This window comes from Trichosurus vulpecula, chromosome 1 (assembly GCF_011100635.1).
Source record: "Trichosurus vulpecula isolate mTriVul1 chromosome 1, mTriVul1.pri, whole genome shotgun sequence".
Lineage (NCBI taxonomy): Eukaryota > Metazoa > Chordata > Mammalia > Diprotodontia > Phalangeridae > Trichosurus > Trichosurus vulpecula.
The window spans coordinates 319,172,289-319,195,180 of NC_050573.1; the positions used below are offsets into that span (position 1 = coordinate 319,172,289).

Consider the following 22,892-nt stretch of genomic DNA (forward strand, 5'->3'; position numbering starts at 1 on the left):
TATCCCTGAACTTGATGCAATAAATCCCCACCTTTCCAGTTTACAGTAGGAAATTGTGTTAAATTATCATTGTCATCATCAGTTTTAACTCTACAAACAAATAATATACTGGCAAATATGTCATTTTAAATTAGACTCCTAGAACATGGCAAAGCAGATATTTGTTTTAAAAATAAATTAATGAAAGAATAGTTTGGTGAAGGGGAGGAAGCTAATTGGCAACTTTCCAACACTCCAATTTGAATTAAACACGCCTCTATTTCTTGCATAAATATACTTTTGAAAGTCATATACATATTTCATTAAATTGTGCAACAATGTTTTTTTTTAATTATTGCAGAACTGTTTTATTGTTGATCTCTGGTCACTGAGTCAAGTTCAATACTTCAGGACCATAAGCATGATAATCAACAGCGAAAGGATTACAGCTACAAGAGACATGAAGGTCTTCATTTTGCATCCATGCCACCACATTTATCTTCAAAGCTGTTTAGATCTGTTGCTAAAAGCTGCTGAATTTTCTTTTTTTCAGATTAATTAATTTATTTTTTAGTTTTCAACATTCATTTCCACAGGATTTTGAGTTGAAAATTTTCTCCACATTTCTACCCCCCCAACCCCAAGATGGCATGTATTCTGATTGCAACTTTCTATCACTCCACCGCACCCCTTATCCCCTTCCCCCTTACTTTCTTGTAGGGCAAGATAGATTTCTATAGCTCACTGCCAGTAGATCTTATTTCCCACTTGTCATGCAAAAACATTTTAACATTTGTTTTTTAGAACTTTGAGTTCCAATTGTCTCCTTCTTCTCTCTCCACCCACCCCCACCCTGGAGAAGGCAAGCAATTCAATTCAGGTTATACATGTATTGTTGTGCATAACACTTCCATAATAGTCATGTTGTGAAAGACTATTTCTCTCCATTCTATCCCATCTGCCATTTATTCAATTTTCTCCTTTGACCCTGTCCCTTTTCAAAAGTGTTTGCTTTTGACTACTCACTCTCCTAATCTGTCCTCCCTTCTATCATACCCCTACTTATCCCCCTCCCCCCTACTTTCCTGTGGGGTGAGATGCCCACTTGAGTGTGTATGTTATTACCTCCTTAAACCAAATATGATGAGAGCAAGGTTTACACATTCCCCTTCACCTACCCCCTCTTCCCTTTCATTTTAACATCTTTTTCTTGCCCAATTCCATATCACCCTTTCTACTTCTCCCAATATATTGCTCTTTCACCCCCTAATGTTATTTTTTTAGATATAATCACTTCATATTCGACTCACTCTGTGCCTGCTATCTATGTATATGTGTATTCTCTTCAACTACCCTAATATTGAAAAAGGTCTCTTGAGTTACAAATATCTTCTTTCCATGTAGGAATGTAAACAGCTTAACTTTAATAAGTCCCTTATGATTTTTCTGTCTCCTGTTTACTTTTACATGTTTCTCTTGATTCTTATACTTGAAAGTCAAATTCTCTATTCTGCTCTGCTCTTTTCATCAAGAATGCTTGAAAGTCCTCTATTTCATGGAAAATCCTAATTTTTCCCTGAAGCATTATACTCAGTGTTGCTGGGTAGGTGATTTTTGGTTTTAATCCTAGCTCCTCTGACCTCTGGAATATCATATTCCAAGCCCTTCAATCCCATAAATGTAGAAGCTGCTAGATTTGGTGTTATCCTGATTGTGTTTCCACAATACTCAAATTGCTTCTTTCTGGAAGCTTGCAATAATTTCTCCATGACCTAGGAACTCTGGAATTTGGCTACAGTATTCCTAGGAGCTTTCCTTTGGGGATAAGTGGATTTTTTTTCAAGAGGTGATAAGTGGATTCTGTCGATTTCTATTTTATCTTCTGGTTCTAGAATATCCAGGCAGTTTTCCTTAATAATTTCTTTAAAGATGATACCTAGGGTCTTTTTTTGATCATGGCTTTCAGGTAGTCCAATAATGTTTAAATTATCTCCTGGATCTATTCTCCAGGTCAGTGGTTTTTCCAATGAGATATTTCACATTATGTTCTATTTTTTCATTCTTTTGGTTATGGTCTATAATTTCTTGATTTCTCATAAAATCATTAGTTTCCATATCTCAATTCTAATTTTTAAGGAAATATTTTCTTCAATGAGCTTTTGGACCTCCTTTTCCATTTGGCCAATTCTGTGTTTTACGGCATTCTTCTCTCATTGGCTTTTTAGACCGCCTATGCCATATAGGTTAATCTATTTTTAAAGGTACTGCTGTCTTCTATATTTGGGGGGTGTCTCCTTTATCAAGCTGTTGACTCATTTTTTCATGATTTTCTTGCATCCTCATTTATTTTCCAAATTTTCCCTCTACTTCTCTTATTTGATTTTCAAAATCCTTGTTGAGCTCTTCCATGGTCTGCACACAATTCATATTTTTCTTGGAGGCTTTTGATGTAGGGTCTTTGACTTCGTTGTTTACTTCAGGCTGTATGCTTTGATCTTCTTTGACACCAAAGTAAGATTCTATAATCTGAGGAATTTTATTAAATTTATTTATTTAATTTATTTAGTATATTTAGTTTTCAGCATTGATTTTCAGAAGAGTTTGAATTATGAATTTTCTCCCCATTTCTACCCTCCCACCCACTCCAAGATGGCATATATTCTGGTTGCCCCATTCCCCAGTCAGCCCTCCCTTCTATCACCCCACTCCTCCTCCCATCACCTTTTCCATTACTTTCTTGTAGGGCAAGAGAAATTTCTATGCCCCACTGCCCGTGCGTCTTGTTTCCTAGTTGCATGCAAAAACTTTTTTTTTGTTGTTTTTGGACATCTGTTTTTAAAACTTTGAGTTTCAAATGCTCTCCCCTCTTCCCTCCCCACCCACCCTCCCTAAGAAGGCAAACAATTCAACATAGGCCACATGCATATCATTATGTAAAACTCTTCCACAATACTCATGTTGTGAAAGACTAACTATATTTTCCTCCTTCCTAACCTATTCCCCTTTATTGAATTTTCTCCCTGGACCCTCTCCCTTTTTGAAAGTGTTTGCTTTTGATTAACCTCCTCCCCCTATCTGCCCTCCCGTCTATCATCCCCCCTTTTTATCTTCTTCCTTCTTTCCTGTGGGGTAAGATACCCAATTGAGTGTATATGCTATTCACTCCTCAGGTCAAATCCGATGAGAGCAAGATTCACTCATTCCCCCTCACCTGCCCCCTCTTCCCTTCCTACAGAACTGCTTTTTCTTGCCACTTTTATGGGAGATAATTTATCCCATTCTGTCTCTCCCTTTCTCCCTCTCTCAATATATTCCTCTCTCATACCTTAATTTGATTTTATTTATATACATAGCATCCCTTCATATTCAACGCACCCTGTGCCCTCTGTCTATATATACATATGCACATATACATACATACACACACAGATATACATATACACATACTTATATACATACATACACATACATATATATACATACACACATACACACACATATGTGTGTGTGTGTGTGTGTGTGTGTGTGTGTGTGTGTGTATATATATATGTATATATACATGCATATTCCCTTCAGCTGCCCTAATACTGAGGTTTCTTGAATTACACACATCATCTTTCCATGTAGGAATGTAAACAAAACAGTTCAACTTTAGTAAGTCCCTTGTGATTTCACTTTCTTGTTTACCTTTACATGGTTCTCTTGATTCTTGTGTTTGAAAGTCAAATTTTCTATGCAGCTCTGGTCTTTTCCCTGAGAAAGCTTGAAAGTCTTCTATTTTACTGAAAATCCATATTTTGCCTTGGAGCATGATACTCAGTTTTGCTGGGTAGGTGATTCTCGGTTTTAGTCCAGCTCCATTGACCTCCAGAATATTGTATTGCAAGCCCTTGGATCCCTTAATGCAGAAGCTCCTACACCTTGTGTTATTCTGATTGGGTTTCCACAATACTCAAATTGCTTCTTTCTGGCTGCTTGCAGTATTTTCTCCTTGATCTGGGAGCTCTGGAATTTGGCGACAGCATTCCTAGGAGTTTTCATTTTGGGATCTTTTTAAGGAGGTGATCTGTGGATTCTTTCAATTTCTATTTTACCCTCTGCCTCTAGAATACCAGGGCAGTTCTCCTTGATAATTTCTTGAAAGACAATATCTATGCTGTTTTTTTTTGATCATGGCTTTCAGGTAGTCCAATAATTTTTAAATTGTCTCTCCTGGATCTGTTTTCCAGGTCAGTGGTTTTTCCAATGAGATATTACACATTGCCTTCCACTTTTTCATTCCTTTGGTTCTGTTTTGTAATATCTTGATTTCTCATAAAGTCACTAGCTTCCACTTGCTCCAATCTAAATTTTAAGGTAGTATTTTCTTCAATGGTCTTTTGGACCTCCTTTTCCATTTGGCTAATTTTGCCTTTTAAGGCATTCTTCTCCTCATTGGCTTTTTGGAGCTTTTTTTGCCAATCTGAGGTTTTTTTTATGCTGTTTGCTCATTTTCCAAGCCAACTACTTTACGTTTGAGCTCTTTGTTCTATGCTGCGGTTTTCCAAACTATTTCTAGGCACCTGCAAATTTTCAGTACTTCTGAGGACGTATGATTCAAGGAGAGGTGTTTACTCCTCTGATGGCCTCTGCTCTGGTCTATAAATCACCTCAAGCACTCTTTTCTGACTTGGAAAGGTGAGGAAGCCTGCCTTTCCCCAGGCACCACAAGGTCTTCCACACCAGTGCTCCTCCTTACCCCCCAACCCCCAACCAGGACTGTGACCTAGGTCTAAGTAGTTCAACCAAGGTAATCCTGCCTCAAGGCCAGCAAAGAGATCCCTGCATTCCTGCTTTGATCAGCCCCTTCATTCCCCCCACTGTCTGTGGGCCTGGATCTCTGGAAGCAGCAGCAGCTGCTGTTGCCACCACTGCTGCTACAGCTAACTCTGCTGCCCAGGGGCTGGGACCAGACCATGCCCTTCTCTCACGAAAGTCCAACAGAGTTTTCCCACTGATATCTTAAGTTGTCTTTGGTCTTTGTGGGTTAAGAATACTGGAAAGTGCCACAGATCAGTGATTCAGGGCCCGGAGGCCTGCTCAGCCCAGTCTGCTCTGGTCTGGTTTGTGTTTGTGTGGCCCATGCTAGGCTGCGTTCCACTCCCAGCACAGTGGAATAGACCCTCCCCAGCAACCATCCAGCCCTGTCTTGGGCTGGAGAATTGTTTTACTCTGTCATTTCATGGGTTCTGTAGCTCTAGAATTTGTTTAGAGTAATTTCTTTTTACTTTGGAGGGATTTGTGGGACAGCTCAATTAAGTCCTTGCTTTTACTCCAGCATCTTGGCTACACACCCCTCTTAGCCCCCTACTTCCTTAAAATCCTATTGAATTTTCTGATTTGTCTTGTAGCTCATCTAGCCTCTCTCTTCTTTCAATCACTTTTGTAATGTTCTCTTTGATAACATCAAGTACTTCATCTACCTGATTCTGTTCATGCATAATTTTGTCAAACTGAGGTCCCAATTTTTGTGCAGATGGGCCCCTTAGGAAAAAATCCTCTTCTTTGTCCAAACCCTCCAAAATATTTCTCCTTTCACCCTTCTTGAGACTAGTGACATCATCATCATTTAGGTGGCAGTTGAATTTAGGAGGCATCTTTATTACTCAAAAAGTTTTTTTTTCCTTTTCCCAAGTTTAAGAGACAAATATATAACACCAATCTGCCAATGGTCACCCCCTTGGAGCCAGACCAGGCCAGGTAGGACAGGGCTGAACAGGGCAAGGGAAGAGGAAAAGGGGAAAGAGTGGGAGGACAGGAGGGGGAAATGGCCTTGAGTTTCTGGTCAGGCCCAGAGTCAACTGCTTTGCTCTGTAGCTAGCCTGCATCCCAAACCCAGTATGTGTATATGTATATATGTGTATGTATGTATATATCTTTGTATGTACATATATATGTACGTGTATATGTCTGTATACCTATGTCTGTATATGTATATGTGTCTATATGCGTTTTAATTCCACAAGTATTGTCCTAGACCTAGAGAAGTATTGTCCCCTACTCATGTGCTTCCTTGTGTAGTCTTAGTAATAATCACATCTATATTCAAGATCCAATCAGAAAACATTGCTTCCCAATTCTTTTTGCTTTCACTGGGCAATACAAATGTTTTTGAAAGTACAAAATACTTTTTAAAAATAAAGTAAAATTGGAGGACCCCAGCAAGTTAGCCCTGTCTTTTGTGCAAAGGCTATCTCTGCCTAAAGGGTTATATATAACTTTATCTTCACGTGAATATTGGAGGATTTTATCTCTTTTTAGAAAAAGCACTGTTTTGGTCTTCTTTGCTTTGTTCATGCTGTCTTATAAAGTGCACTTTATAGCATTTGCATGATTCAAAAATTTTTAATCAGACCAATTTCTGTCCAAATTTTTTAATGAAAATGATACTATAAGAAGAGAAAAGCAATTTATTAAATTTTTAAAATCTTGATTTATTTTTAATTAGCATTACTTTTTTTCTCTTTCAGAACAAATTAAGTACCCCATCTATGTGCAATCAATGTTTTACCAGAGATTCTATACAAAGTAAGCTCGATTCATTTTAGCAAATTCAATTCCATTCACACATATTAAGCTCTGAATAAAGTCCTATAAACTGGTAAGTACCCTGCCTTCTCTGAAGTCACCATTTCAAACAGACAGCATGCAAGCAAAGAAAGTAAGAGCAACTCTGCCCTCATGTAATCTTTCACTAAAATTTTTGCTGAGAAGTAGCAAGACTAACCTACTTGAACTCTGACTCCTCACTTTATTTTCTAACCTGCTTCTGGTGCCAAAATGAGGAGCCATGAACCTTGTGCTAGAGACATTAGACAGTAAGTGGGAGAAGCAAGGAGAAGCCTGAGTAAAGTACAGAATGGATAATTAACCCTACAAGGCTGAAAAGTGATCTATTTAGTTGCCCAAACCAAATTTGTTTAAAAGACTGAAATGCTAAGAGTTGTGACATATTGTGGTAAATAGATTGGTGGCTCTGGAGCCAAGAAGATTTAGGTTCAAATCTCATCTCTGAGTTAGCTATGTGAAAAAGTGTAATATTATGGGCTTCTCTTTCCTTATCTGTAACATGAAGATAATACTTAAAATCCTACCTCAAGGTTGTTGTGAGGCTGAAATGAGATAATGGATGGAAAGCACATTTCAAAATTTAAAGGTGTTAAATGAAAGTCAGTTATTATTAAGTATTCAAATTGTTAGGGAAACATAGCCTCATGTAAATCTTAGAAAAATAGTGGATTCTGAGGACAGATGCTATTTTTTTCAGATGAATTCACTTTGGATACAGTTTTCTTCTCAGAAACATTTTATTGGATTTGAGCTTTTCAAGTATCTGCTGAGATGTCACCTGTAAAAGTCGTGCATCTCAGGATCAAAGCAGTTTTTGAATTTATATGCATGCCTCAATTGGCAGGTAGTGTTATATAATGCAAAGCAAAAAGTCTAAGGTAATTATAAAATTAGATTGAAAGCCTTAATTCCTGATAGTGGAATAAATGAATCCTTTGTTGATTCTGTAACAATACAGACATCCTGAATCATGATCAACAACTTGTTTTCACAAAATATTTTAATATAGGGAACCCCCTCATTCCACTCTTTTGAGTGATGCTGTTCATGTAAAGACAGATTTACCTTGAAAAAATAAAATTTTCCACAACATTCTATTTTCCTAACTCTGCAATGCTTTCCTTCAAAGAACACCATTTGTTGGAAGAAAACTACCAACCTCTTATTATAATAAAGGGCTTAGAAGTGCTACAGATTTCTGATTTCTACTTTTGACAGTCTACTAAGGTAAAAGAACAGAAGTATCAAGATCCAGTAAATTGATTGAGGCCGTGACTAGAAAACCAAAGGGATAGTTTGAAACACACAAGGAAGGATGGATTTTTGTACCCTTAGGGCTTCATAATGGACAAATCAAATTCACCATGTGACTTTCTGCTTTAGTAAAAATGGTGCTCTAAACAATATCAGCAATTTTTCACTTCATCCTATAAGAAAATTTTTCATAAGCAAATCATCTAATTGGCTATCAATGAATCAGGCTGACAGCTTGCTTAATATTTAGGATCTTCTTTAGCTTCTTTAAGGCGGCTAATTCAGAAGATGAGGTGGAAAAAAAAACCACTACTAAGTCAAATTTGATTCTTGTTCATATGATCAAAATTTTATTAATAAGCAAACTGTTTATTTAGATACTAGTTATTTTTTCTTGTCCATTTTTCAGCTGTTTAAACAACAAAATAAAAAAAAACTTGGAAATTGACTGACATCTGGAGATGGACCTGGATGCAGTGGGAGACTTTGACCTTTATAACTGAGGTCTTTAACAAGTCTCAGTTTGACTAAGGCAAAGCCTCATTCAGTGATTAAGACTAGGTGAGAAATAAGACAGAGAATGGCCTTTTTTACCTAGCTTGAAAAAAAATCAATCTGGGAGGTGAAGACCCTCAGGGTTTCTGGCCAAAACAGAAAAAAAATTGCTATTTACATTCACTCCAAACCAATCATGGCCCAAATAATGACCAACTGGGTATCCCATTGCATTGTATCTTGCCACTGGATTCAGATGGCTCCAGAGGAGAAAGTGAGGCTGATGACTTTGCACAGCCCTCTGTCACTGAAATCAAATTCACTTGCATGCCATGGTTTCACCTCTCAACATCCTGGCTCTCTTCAAGAATGAAATAGAAACAGCAGCCTCTGTGAGATACTTCCGCCAATGGGAACGCAACTGGAACTGACCAGTTGGGTGATACAGATTCATTCCTTCCTCCCTCCTTCCCTCCTTCCTTCATTCCTTTCTTTCCCTCCCCTATGTCCACACAGGATATCATACCCTTACCTTAGGGTGCTCTGTCCCAAGGAATGTAAGTTTTGATCACTGAAACTTATAAATATCTTGAGTTATATGGGTTAGATTCTTTTTTCCTTAAGTACCATACCTTCAACCCAAACCACTCTGGCTCTCATTGATTGGCCTACAATTTTGTTTTTGTTACTAGAAATTTGAATATAATAACTTAATATTCAGGAGAATAACATAAAGTGAACCAAAAATAACTGTGTCTATAAAACCTAATTATTTGACCTAGGACAAGTCATTTAATCCCTCAGAGCCTCTAATTTGCTCATCTGTAAATGGGGAACAATAATGTTTAAGTTACCTTTCACATAGGGTTTTTGGATGATTGTATAAAATTGGATAGAAAGACATATATACATACATAAGAGAAATGTTTTGTAATGATAAATCACCACATGAAAGTTATTACTATAATTGAAAAATAACTATTATTGTTTTATTATATCATAAGCTATCATATGTCAATTAGTCCCCTACCGACAAAAGTGAAGTTCAGTCTTCTCCTACATAACAGGATAACTCTACCTCCAATTTTCTGAGTGTAAATGTGGCAAGATATTTGAAAACACTACAGTATATAGTAATGAAATTGTGGAAGGAGAATCCAAGATTATTGGTGCTGGTCAATCTGGGTTTTTGAGGTCAGGGTCAGATAATAGTTGTAAGGAGTCAATTAAGACTGAAACAAGCATTTATTCCAGCTGGCCAATGTAAACAGCAAGATGGTTGACATTTAATTTGAGCATGGGGGTGGCTTGGTAATTTAGTATTATAGGGTTAGGCATTTATAGGGTCAGGAGGAATCATTTCCTGAGTTTGAACCTGGCCTCAGACACTTAACTGGCTTTGGGACCATGGCCAAGTCACTTAACCTTGTTTGCCTCAGTTCTCCACCTATAAAATACTCTGGAGAAGGAAATGGCAAATCATTACGTTACCTTCTTCAAGAAAACGTTAAATGAAGTCAGGAAGAGTTGGACATGACTGAAAATTATTAAACTATAATAAAAAATTTGAGCCTGATTTAAGAGTTTTCTTACATATAAATTTTTAAGTCAGCATTTGTGAATTAACATTATTTAAACCAACATTAGGTAAAAAAGGAAAGAAAGATTCATGCAACACAAGTGGTTATACAAAAGGTATATCATACTTGAAGAAAATTGTATTTTCTTAATTAGAGGAGATAGATAAGGAAAAGATCATCTTAGTATAATCAGTTCCACTAAATGAAATAAATCTGCCTACCAGAGTAGTCAGGGAGAAAAACCTTCCCAAGATTCTGGAATCCTCCATCTTCAAGCACATAGTCTTTTTTAGATAAGAGGCAAATAGGAGACACTTCCGGCTGAAAGTTGACTTGAATTTTACTAAGGGTCATCTACAGCAAAGTGGATCATACCAAATAAGTTGGAGTCAGTATACTTTGAGGCCGAGATGTCTATAAGGAAGAGAGTGTGTATATGTTTATACCAATATGTGAGGGAAGGTCAAAGGGTTTGATAAGGGATATTAAAGCAAGGGGTGGTTAGGTGACACAGTGCATAGATTATCAGCCCTCAAGTCAGAAAGATTCTTCTTCCTGAGTTCAAATTCATCCACAGGCACTTACTAGCTAATCATTTAGCTTAGTCATTACTGGGCAAATCATTTAACCCACTTGCCTCAGTTCTTTATCTGTAAAATGAGATGGAGAAGGAAATGGCAAACAAATTTAATATTTTAGCCAAAACCAAAGCAAAACAAAGAAATGCTCACTCCAATGGGGTCACCGAAGGTCAGACAAGATGAAAAAACAACTAAATAACAACATTCAAGCAAGTGAGGTGAGGAGAGAAACCACAGGAAATTCATTGAAATCAATCTCTGGGGTTTACCTAGGGAGGGTAATTTTGTTCATTTTCCCCACAACATCATATCATAGAAATAAATGGCTGCATGGTTGGCTTTTTGTATTTCCAAGGCCGGTCTCTCTTCAACTAAACACTTTCAGATTATTAGGAATACTCAAGCAATGAACTGTACAAGAGTGATTCTTTTCCTATACTAAATGTTCTAAATTTCCAAGTGATTACAAGGAAGGTATATTTTACATGACTTTGTGAGTCTTGTATCTCTTGAAGAATCTATAGTTTGAAGGACTAAAAAGGGATTGTTGTTTTTCAGGTTTTTCAGTAGTTTCTGACTCCTTGGAACTCATTTAGGGTTTTCTTGGCAAAGGTACTGGAGTGGTTTGCCATTTCCTTCTCCATCTCATTTTACAGACAAGAAAACTGAGGCAAACAGGGTTAAGTGACTTTCCCAGGGACACACAGCTAGAGGTATCTGAGGCTATATTTGAACTCAGATGTGCCACTGGCAAACTCTACTCTTCCAAAGCCAGTATATATTATATGCAGTTGAATGACACAGTAGATAAGCTCTAGATCTGGAATCAGGAAGATGAGTTCAAAATCATCCGTGTACTTTACTAGCTGTTTGACCTTAGGAAAATCATTTAACCTGTGTCTGCCTCAGTTTCCTGATCTATAAAACAGGATGATGATGGCATCTAGCTCTCAGGGTTGAAGTGAGAATAAAATGAGATAACATTTGTAAGGGATATTGCAAACCTTACCTTTTAAACCTAATAATGCTGGTTACTATTAGAATAAGACAAATTCAGATTTGGAAGTGACCTTAGAAGCCATCTTTTACAAAACATGCTCATTCCCTTCAAAAAAAAAATCTCTTTGGCAACATACCTAACAGATGGTCATTCAGCCTGTGTTAGAAGAAATCCATTGAGGGGGAACTCATAGCATATAATAGCAGCCCATTGTAATTTCTGATGAGTAATTGCAAAAGATTTTGTTCCCTGACTTCAAGTCTAATTTGCCTCTTTTCAACTCCATGTTGTTTTGGATCCCCACCTCTGCAACCAAATGGAATAAGTTTCTCCCATATGACAGAGAAATTAGACTTGATCTATTAGCTCTGTGAGATTAAAAGAAGGAGCAAGGAGAAAAAGTTACAAAGAGGCAAATTTCCTGCTTGACATCAGGCTTTAGTTAACCTAAATCACAATGACCTACATTTTGAGTTCACATTTCCCCTCTCTCATGCTTGGTCATTTTCTGGTAGGGGTAGAAATATTGCTTTTGTTTTTTTTGTTTGTTTGTTTGTTTTTTAATTTAATATATTTAGTTTTCAGCATTGATTTTCGCAAGAGTTTGAGTTACAAATTTTCTCCCCATTTCTACCCTCCCCCACACTCCAAGATGGCATATATTCTGGTTGCCCTGTTCCCCAGTCAGCCCTCCCTTCTGTCACCCCACTCCCCTCCCATCCCCTTTTCCGTTTCTTTTTTGTAGGGCAAGATCAATTTCTACACCCCATTGTTTTTGTCGTAGGCTCTTTGACTTTGTTGACTTCTTCTGGCTGTATGTTTTGGTCTTCTTTGTCACCAAAGAAAGATTCCAAAGTCTGAGACTGAGTCTGGGCATGAGTATTTGTATTTTAAGTGAAAATATTTGTAAAATCTGAAAATAGTTAATAGTTCAGAAAGGCCCCCACAAAAGCTCATAGCTTTTTAGTTGCACTAAAAGAAATAATTAAAAATGCAAAATGAGAAAAGACTTGTATCGTAGAGAGCCTAATTTGATTCCTTTTTACCTCAGCAACTATTTAAATCCTTCTACATGTACGAGGCTAATATGCATATATATGATGGGTGTATACACACATATATACACATATACACAATGCAGACATATATGCATACACATGTGCCTATGTGATATAAAAACTGGAATTTTTCTTTTATAATTATAGTATAATTGCACTGGAAAAATGAAACTGATGGCTATTAGCTATATAATCACAGAAAGGCTATTAAATATCATTAAGATTATATTTTAATTTCATACTTTTAATGCATTATAAAAGTTGATAAAAGGTGATTCTAGCAGTTTTCTTTAAACATTTTAGTATGGTTATTAAATTTATAATTGGATCTAGCAAGGTTAGAAAGGGTGAGAAAAGGAAACATTTGCATATTGCTGACAGTAAATACAACCAAAATTTGACAAGGAATTATAGTAAAAAAGGATAAACGTTACTTTGATGTATTTCCTCTCAAAGACAAAAAGTTTCAGAGGTCCTGGCAACAAATCATTTTAAGAAGCTCTTAAAGTACTTTCCAATGCTTTGAATGAATTACTTGTAAAAGTGCAATATTTACCATAAGAGTTTCAAAATTCCCTCAAGTATGATGAAACAGTGTTCTATTGTAAATTGACACTTCTGTGGATTTTAGAGGGGGGAAATGTGTTCCTTGACTTATGGAAATACTTCTTTTGTTAATGATAAAATTCCTGTAGCTTTATCATACAGGAGATATTTAAATGTCAATTCTACACCTTGTCCTCAAAGACAAATGTATGTCATTAGTCATATACACAGAAGAAAGGATGATATAATTATTGAAATTCAGGCAGTTTCCTAATGATAGTAGACAAGAAGAAACATAACTCCAATGTGTCAAGATAAAAACCACATGAAACTAAAATTCTAAACTAGTAAAAAGTGCCTAATAAAAAGCTTTGTAAGTTGAATCAAGTAAAAAAGATATAAAATTCAAGTAATATATCATTTATTTGAGAGGGATAGTAGAGGAAGCAGAGTATAGTTATTATTTTTCAACTAATGCTAACCATTAAGGTTAAAAAATTCTGAGATTGAAGTAAAAGTTGCATTTTATTAACTCAACTTTAGAATTTTAGGAAATTAATTTTTAATTGATTTCAGTTAGATAAGTTATAACATCTTATATCTGTGGCAGAGAATCACAAACTTTATAAACTTTCAAAGAAATCAGGTTTTCTTATATCAAATTCAGGCTTTTTGTATTATATGATGGGGAAATTCCAGTGGAGTTGGTGAGAAGATATATATTCTGAAAAACATTTTAAATGCATCCCTCCCTGCAATGAAGCAGAAGAAGGAAGCCAGAGATCTTTTTTTTTTGAACAATAAATCTTCAGGCAATGTAAACAAAAAAAAATCTTCTGCATTTTAATAATAGTAAAGCATGAATTAGTGTTAGTTCTTAAAAACACACATTGTGAAAAAATTTAGTAACATTTCATCATTTGGAAAAGATCTGAGGTTTTGAGTACACTGAAAGCTCAATGGAAATCACTAATTTGATTTAGAAGACAAAAAAGTTAATGAGATCTTATGTCACCTTAAGAGAGGTTGAGATGGGAAGACAAAGGAGGTGAGAGTCCTGCTGAATCCAAATCTGGAATATGGTGTTTAGTTTTGTGTTCCCCATTTTTGGAAGGTCATTGATAATTATTAGAGCAATGCTGCCAAACTCAAATGGAAATGGAACCCTACATGTTTATATTGACTTAGAAAAGTAAAAAAAAAATAACATGTTTTATCATATTTTTATTTATTTTACTAAAAAGCTCTCTATTTTATTTTAATCTGATTCTGGCACAAGGGGAAATTTTATTGGCTTGTGTGGACTGCACTGGTGAGTTTCTCACCTCTGATGTAAAACATCAGGAAGTAGACAAATAAAATTATAAAGTCATGTAAAGTCTGACTAGATAAAATAGGAGTATCTTCTCTGGAGAAGATGAAGGGGGGTGTTATAATCATTATTTTTTTAAGTATAGAAGGGTTGTTGTGTATGATTGTTAATGTAGAAGAAGTGATATCAGATTTTCTCTGCTAGATACACTGTGGCTTGAGCAAGGAGAAATGCTTGGAAACTGAAGAGACAGATTTCCTCTAGACTTAAACAAACTTCCTAACAGGGAAAGGAGAATAGATTACCTCAGGATCTACTGGGATTCCACCCATTAGAAGCTTTCAAGAAAAGGTTATATGGTTCTGGGAGCCAAGATGGTGGAGTGAGCAGTAAATCACTCTCACTCTCCTTTATTGACTTGGAAAAACCCAGAAAATATTGCTCCAGGAAAAATCCTGAAACAGTGGACCCAGCAGAAAGATGAGGTGAAGCAGATTTTTGCTTGAGAGGCTAGAGGAATTAGTAGGAAAGGTCCCACTTGCTGTGGCTGAAGGGAAACAATAAAAGATGGGAGGTGTCCAGCAAACCAGGTGGAGATCCTGAGCCCGAGGGTTGTGGAGCCAGCAAACGCCCACACCAGGATCCTCTCATATGCCTTCTCACAGCCAATGGAATTTGCAGAAACAAGTGCAAAAGACCACCTCTTGCACCACTGATGGGCATACACCAGTGGCTGAGCCTACTCTTGCTCTAGTGCAGCCTCTGGGGAGGAGGAGATGTCCAGTTGGCCACCCCTCCACTACTCCTTTAGCTTCCATGTAACCCCATGGAAATGCAGAAAGACCTCACCTGGCCTCGGAACACACCAACCACCACCAGCTCCAGCTTCGCACCAGGTAAGTTATAGCATAGAGTGGAACCAGGCATTTAGCCCCCAGCACAGGAAGCATGAGACAGAGCCCCATGTGCCCCAGAAGCAGAGGTCCACTTTGAAAGCCTGGAAAGAAGAAAACAGAATAAGCAAAAAACAACTTAGAAAAGCAATGATGGGTGGCAGTGGGGGTGGGGGGGGCAAGATGGCTGAGTGAAAACAGCATCTTACCGGAGCTCTCTCACAAGTTCTGTCAGCTATCTCTTAAAAAGTGAATCTGAGCAGATTTGAGAGAGTTAGAAGCCACTAGTAGACTTTGTGGGGCAAATTTCCAAGCCAGGAGAGTTTGAAAGGACAACGGGATAAATCTGTAGGCTGGGAGAGTGCCTAGTGTGCTGAGTTGCACCTGATAGCACCAAAGCAGAACCAGCTGTGGAAAACAGCCAGCCATCTAGGCTGGGAGAAAGCTGGGTGCCTGGAACTGGCAGAGAGCCCCAGGCCTCCCAACACAGGATGAGAGTCTGCTGAAGCCATGGGAGGGAGCAGCGCAGCACTTGTAGCCACTAGACATCTACTCCTGAGGCTTGCAGCCTAAAGGTTTGAAGTAGGCCTTCTTGAAATTCTGGGAGACATAATGGCCAAGTAAACAGCTCTAATCCCTCCCTCACTGACCCAGAGAATTCCTCAGGAAAAATGCTGGAATAGAGGAGACAGAAGTGGGGCTTCAGTAGCCAAACAGTGAGAATTCCCGAGTCCAAGAAGGGTGGAGCCAGCAAGGGTCAACAGCAGGAACCCAGACCTGCCTTTGCACAGCCAGGGGAAGTGGCAGACACCAGCACAGACAAAAGCTGAGATCACTGGTGCTGGAGAGCACCCCCAGGGGAAGAGGAGACTTCCAGCAGCCAGATGACCCCTCCCCCACACCTCAGGAAACCACAGGTCATAATACACAAAGCCAGTAACTAGGTTCACAATTCCCAGAACAAGAAACCTGGGACAGAGATCCCTGATCCCCAAAAACAGAAATCCACTATAAAGCCAGGAAAAAGCTAACCAACATGAAAATGAACATGAAAAAAACCAAGGACCATTGATTCGTTTTATGGAGACAGGGAACAAGAAAATACAAATTCAGAAAAGGACAGCGCCCACATCTGATACCTCAAAAGAGAATGTGAACTGGTTGCAAGCACAAAAAGTATCCCTGGAAGAGCTAAAGGAGGATTTAAAAACTAAATTAGGGAGGTAAAAGAAAAAAAAAAAACATGGACGAGATCAAATCTATAAAAAGCAAAACTGGTGAAATGGCTAAGGAGATTTAGAACCTAAATAGAGAAAATGACACTTCGATAGGTAAAATCAAATAACTGGAAAAGGAGACTCAAAAGCAAAATGAAGACAGCAACTCATTAAAAATTAGAAATGAGCAAGTGGAACCTAATGAGGCATCAGAAGTACTCAAACAAAATGTAAAGAATGAAAAAAATAGAAGAAAATGTGAAAGATCTGATTGGAAAAACGATTGACCTGGAAAATAGTTCCAGGAGAGACAATTTAAGAATTGTTGGTCTACCAGAAAGCCACATTGAACAAAAGAGCCTGGACAGTATCTTTGAAGAAATTATTGAAGATAGACCCAGAAGTCCTAGAACCAGAGGCGAAAATAGTCATTGAAAGAATCCATCGATCACCCCCTGAAAGACATCCCAAATTGAAAACTACAAGAAATATTACAGCCAAATTTCAGAATTACAAAATCAAGTAGAAAATACTGCAAGCAGCTAAAAAGAAACAATTTGAATATCATGGAACTGCAATCAGGGTCATGCAGGGTCTCTGAGCTTCTACATTAATTGACAGGAGAAATTGGAATATGATATTCCAAAGGGCAAAGGAGCATGGACTACAACCAAGGATCACCTACCCAGCAAAACTGAGCATAATTTTTTCAGGTAAGAGATGGACATTCAACAAATAAGGGAATTCCAGACCTTCATGATGAAAAGGCCAAAACTGAATGGAAAATTTGATCTCCACATACAAAACCCAAGAGAGACATAAAAAAGTAAACAGGGGGCAGTACTCCCACAAACCCTGTTAATCAATAAGACCAAATTGTTTAGATCCTTATAGAGGATTATATTGTTTTATGTATGTTATACATTATATATATATATATATATATATATATATATGTGTGTTTACATATACATGTATATGTATACCATACATATATATATATATATATATATATACACATATGTCAATGTTGAGAGTAGTACAGTTATTATGACAATTGAAAGGGGTACACATAGACTGTGCTTGTCAATATTAAACAAATGATACAATGATAAAAAAACATAATTAAGAGATGTAAAAGGAGGGTTCTGTGAGAAGAGGTAAAGAGGTAGTAGCAAAGGGTAAATTACATCAAATGAAGAGGCACAAAAACAAATTATAGTAGAGGGAAAGACAGGAGGGAGAAGAGCAGTATATGAGCTTTACTCTCATCAGATTTGGTTCAAGAAAAGAATAACATACTCTGAAAAGTATAGAAATCAAACTTGCACTACAGGAAGTAGGAGGGGAAAGGGGAAAGAATAGGGGCATTGGTCAGAAGGGAAGGAAGGACTAGCAAGGGGAAAAAGGTAAGATAAGAGAGGGAAATGAAGAGGGAGGGCAAATTAAGTAAGGCCGTGGTCAAAAGCAAAACTCTGTTGAGGAGCAGAAGGAGGGAGGGAGAAATAAAAGCACAAATGGCGGGGGGAACAGAATGGAGAAAAAGACACAGCTTGCAATCATAACTGTCAATGTCAATGGGATGAACTTTCCCATAAAACAGAGGTGGATAGCAGGATGGATTAAAAACCATAACCCTATAATATGTGGTTTACAAGAAACACATTTAAAAAGGGAGATATGCACAGATAAGGTAAAAAGATGGAGTAGAATATCTTGTGCTCCAGCTAAAGTAAAAAAAAAAAAAAAAGCAGAAGTAGCAATCCTAATCTCAGACAAAGCAAAAGCAAAGATAGATCTAATTAAAAGAGATAAGGAAGGACACTATATCCTGCTCAAAGGCACCATGGACAATAAAGCAATAACTTTATTTAACATATATGCACCAAGTGCTACAGCATGCAAATACTTAGAGGAGAAGTTAAGGGATTTATAGGAAGAAATAGACACCAAAACCATAATAGTGGGAGACCTCAACCTCCCCCTCTCTGAACTTGATAAATCTAACCTCAGAATAAACAAGAAAGAAGTTAAGGAGGTGAAGAGAATTTTAGAAGAGGCAGATATGACAGATATCTGGAGAAAACTGAATGGATATAAAAAGTAATATAACTTTTTCTCGGAGGTACATGGCACATACTCAAAAATTGACCATGGAGTAGGGCATAAAAACCTCACAATCCAGTGCAGAAAGGCAGAAATAGTCAATGCATCATTCTCAGATCAAGACGCAATAAAAAATTATTTTTACTAAAGGACCATGGACAGATAAACCAAAAATTAATTGGAAACTAAATAATCTAATCCTAAAGAATGTGTGGGGCAAAGAACAAGTCATAGAAACAATTAATAACTTCATTCGAGAGAATGACAATAATGAGACAACATAACAAAACTTATGGGATGCAGCAAAAGCCATTCTTAGGGGAAGTTTTATATCTGTAAATGCTTATATGAAAAAAAAAAATAAATAAAAAGGAGATCAATGACATGGGCATGCAACTGAAAAGAAAACTAGAAAAAAGATCAAATTGAAAATTTCCAAATAGATACCAAGTTAGAAATACTGAAAATCAAAGGTGAGATTAATAAAACTGAAATCAAGAAAACTATTGAACGAATAAATAAAACTAAGAGCTGTTTTTATGGAAAAAAAATAAAATTGATAAACCCTTGGTCAATTTGATTAAAAAATGAAAGACAACCAAATTACCAGTATCAAAAATTAAAAGGGTGAATTCACCCCCAATGAAGAGGAAATCAAAACAATAATTAGGAATTATTTTGTCCAAATATATGCCCATTAATTTGATAACCGCCTGGAAATGGATGAATATTTATAAAAATTCAAATTACCCAGGCTAACAAAAGAGGAAACAAATTACCTAAATAGCCCCATCTCAGAGAAAGAAATTGAGCAAGCCATCAATGAACTACCTAGGAAAAACCTCCAGGGCCAGATGGTTTTACATGTGAATTCTATCAAACATTGAAAGAACAATTAATTCCCATACTTTATAGACCATTTGGGAAAATAGGAAAACAAGGAGTCCTACCAAATTCTTTTTATGACACAAATATGGTACTAATAGCTAAACCAGGAAGAATCAAAAGACACAGAGAAAATTATAGACCAATTTCCCTAATGGATATTGACGCGAAAATTTTAAATGATATTAACAAAAAGACTGCAGCAAATTATTACCAGAATAATACACTATGACCATATAGGATTTATTCCAGGAATGCAAAGCTGGTTCAATATTAGGAAAACTATCAGCATAATTGATCGTATATCATATGATGATCTCAATAAATGCAGGAAAAGCTTTTGACAAAATACAACACCCATTCCTATTAAAACACTGGAAAGCATATGAATAAATGGAGTCTTACTTAAAAGAATAAATAGCATCTACCTGAAACCATCAGCAAGCATTATCTGTAATGGGTATAAGTTAGAGCCATTCCCAATAACATTGGGGGTGAAACAAGGGTGTCCATTATCACCCCTATTATTCAATTTGGTACTAGAAATGTTAGCTTTAGCATTAAGAGAAGAAAAAGAAATTGAAGGAATTAGAATAGGCAGATAAGAAACTAAATTATCACTTTTTGCAGATGATATGATGATTTACGTAGAGAATCCTAGAGAATCAAGTAAAAAACTACATGAAATAATAAACAACTTTAGCAAAGTTGCAGGATATAAAATAAACCCACATAAATCCTCAGTATTTTTACATATTACTAACAAAGCCCAATGGCAAGAAATAGAAAGAGAAATTCCATTTAAAGATACTGTAGACAGTATAAAATATTTGGGAGTCTACCTGCCAAGACAAACCCAGGACCTATATGAACAAAATTATGAAACACTTCTCACACAAATAAAGTCAGATATAATTAAATGGAATAACATCAGTTGCACATGGTTAGGCCAAGCTAATATAATACAAATTTGGCCTAAATTAATTTACTTATTCAGTGCTACACCAATCAAACTTCCAAAAAATTATTTTACAGAGCTGCAGAAAATAATAACAAAGTTCATCTGAAAGAACAAAAAGTCCAGAATATCAAGGGAATTAATGAAAAGAAATGCTAGGGAAAGTGGCCTAGCCATACCAGATATCAAAATGTACTATAAAGCAACAGTCCTCAAAACTCCCCACTATTGGCTAAGAAACAGAGTGGTAGATCAGTGGTATAGGTTAGGTACTCAAGACACAGAAGTCAACGACTATAGCAGTCTACTCTTTGACAAACCCAAAGAATCATGCTTCTGGGTTAATAATTCACAATTTCACAAAAACTCCTGGGAAAACTGGAAAATAGTATGGCAGAAACTGGACATAGACCAATATCTTCCTCCACATACCAAAATAAAGTCAAAATTGGTTCATGATTTATGAATAAAGGCAGATACCATAAGCAATTTGTGAGAGCAAGATTTGTGTCAGATTTATGGGAAAGGGAGGAATTCATGACTCAACAAAAGATAGAGAGCATTATAAAATGCAAAATGGATAACTTTGATTATGCTAAACTAAAGTTTTTGTACAAACAAAGCCAATGCAACAAAGATCGGAAGGGAAGCAAAAAATTGGGAGAAAATCTTTACAACTGGTGTCTCTGATAAAGGCCTCATATCTAAAATATACAGGAAAGTGAGCCAAATTTATAGGAATACAAGTCATTCCCCAATTGAGAAATCGTCAAAGAGTATGAACAGGCAGTTTTCGGAGGAAGAAATTAAAGAGAATCATAGGCATATGAAAAAATGATCTAAATCACTATTGATTAGATAAATGCAGATCAAAAGTACCACATCTCTCCTGTCAGACTGACTAACATGAGAAAACAGGAAAATGATAAATGCTGAAGAGGATATGGGAAAATTGGAACACTGTTATGTTGTTGGTGGAGTTGTAAGCAGATCCAGCCATTTTGGAGAGCAATTTGGAACTATGCCCAAAGGGATATAAAAAGGTATATACATTTTGACCCAGCAATACCACTCCTAGGTCTATATCCCAAGGAGACACACCAGTGGGAATGGGACTTGTATGTACAAAAATATTTATAGCTGCTCTTTTTGTGGTGGAAAAGAACTGGAAATCAAGGAGATGCCCATCAATTGGGGAATGGCTGAACAAGTTGTGGTATATGAATGTAATGGAATACTATTTTGATATAAGAAGTAGGGAAGATACAGACTTCATAAGAACCTGGAAAGACTTACATGATCTGATGCTGAGTGAGAGGAGCAGAACCAGGAGAGCATTATACACAATCACAGACATATTGATTCTGTGATGACTAACTCTTATAGACATGGCTCTCCTCAGAAATACAAGACTGAAAAGCAGCTCAAAGGACTCATGATAGACAAAGCTAGCTACATCCAGAGAAAGAATTGTGGAGTCTGAATGCAGATTGAAGTAAACTATTTGTTCTCTTTTTTTCCTCTTTTCTTGAGGGGAGGTCAGTTTCTTCTCTCTCATGATTCATTCCATTGGTCATAATTCTTTGCAACTTGACTATTGTGTAAATAAGTTTAATGTGAAGGTTTAAGTAGAATCTATATTGGACTCTTGAGGAGTGAGGGGGGAGGGGATGGAAGGGAAGAAAATTTGAAACTCAAGAACCTGTAAAACTAAATGTTATAAACTAAAAATAAAAAAAATCGAATTAAAAAACATAAAAAAGAAAATCAATGACCTTAGTTTCTTACTATGGGGACACGGAATATCAAAACATAAATTCAGAAGAGGACAGCACTGACCCTATATCCACATCTGAAACCTCAGAGAGGAACATGATCTAGACTTTAGCCCAGAAAGCCTTCTTGGAATACCTCAAGAATGATTTTAAACGTCAAATTAGAGAGGTAGAAGAATTATTGGTCTACCAGAAAGTCATGATGAAAAAAGAACCTGGACAAAATCTTCAAAGAAATCAAGGAAAACTACCCCAAGGTCGCAGAACCAGAGGATAAAATCATCATCAAAAGAATTTACTCATCACCTCCTGAAAGCTATCCCAAATTGAAAATGCCAAAGAATATTGTACTCAAATTCCAGAATTATCAGGTCAATTAGAAATTATTGCAAGCAGCCAGACAGAAAGAATTCAAATATCATTTAACTACAGTCAGGATCACTCAGTACCTTGTAGCTTCTACATTAAAAAGTTCAGAGGGCTTGGAATATGATATTCTGTAAGGCAAAGGAGTTTAGATCACAACCAAGGATCAACTAGCCAGCAAATCTGAGCATAATCTTTCAGGCAAGAAGATGGACATTCAATGTAATAGGGGATTTACAGACCTTCCTGATGAAAAGAACAGAGCTCAATGAAAATTT

At 36.7% G+C, this 22,892-nt stretch overlaps 1 pseudogene; it reads right to left on the reverse strand.

Annotated features, from left to right (window-relative positions):
• Nucleotides 1-378: 378 nt before the first annotated feature.
• LOC118834969 lies at nucleotides 379-5,615 on the reverse strand (annotated as a pseudogene).
• Nucleotides 5,616-22,892: the final 17,277 nt, after the last annotated feature.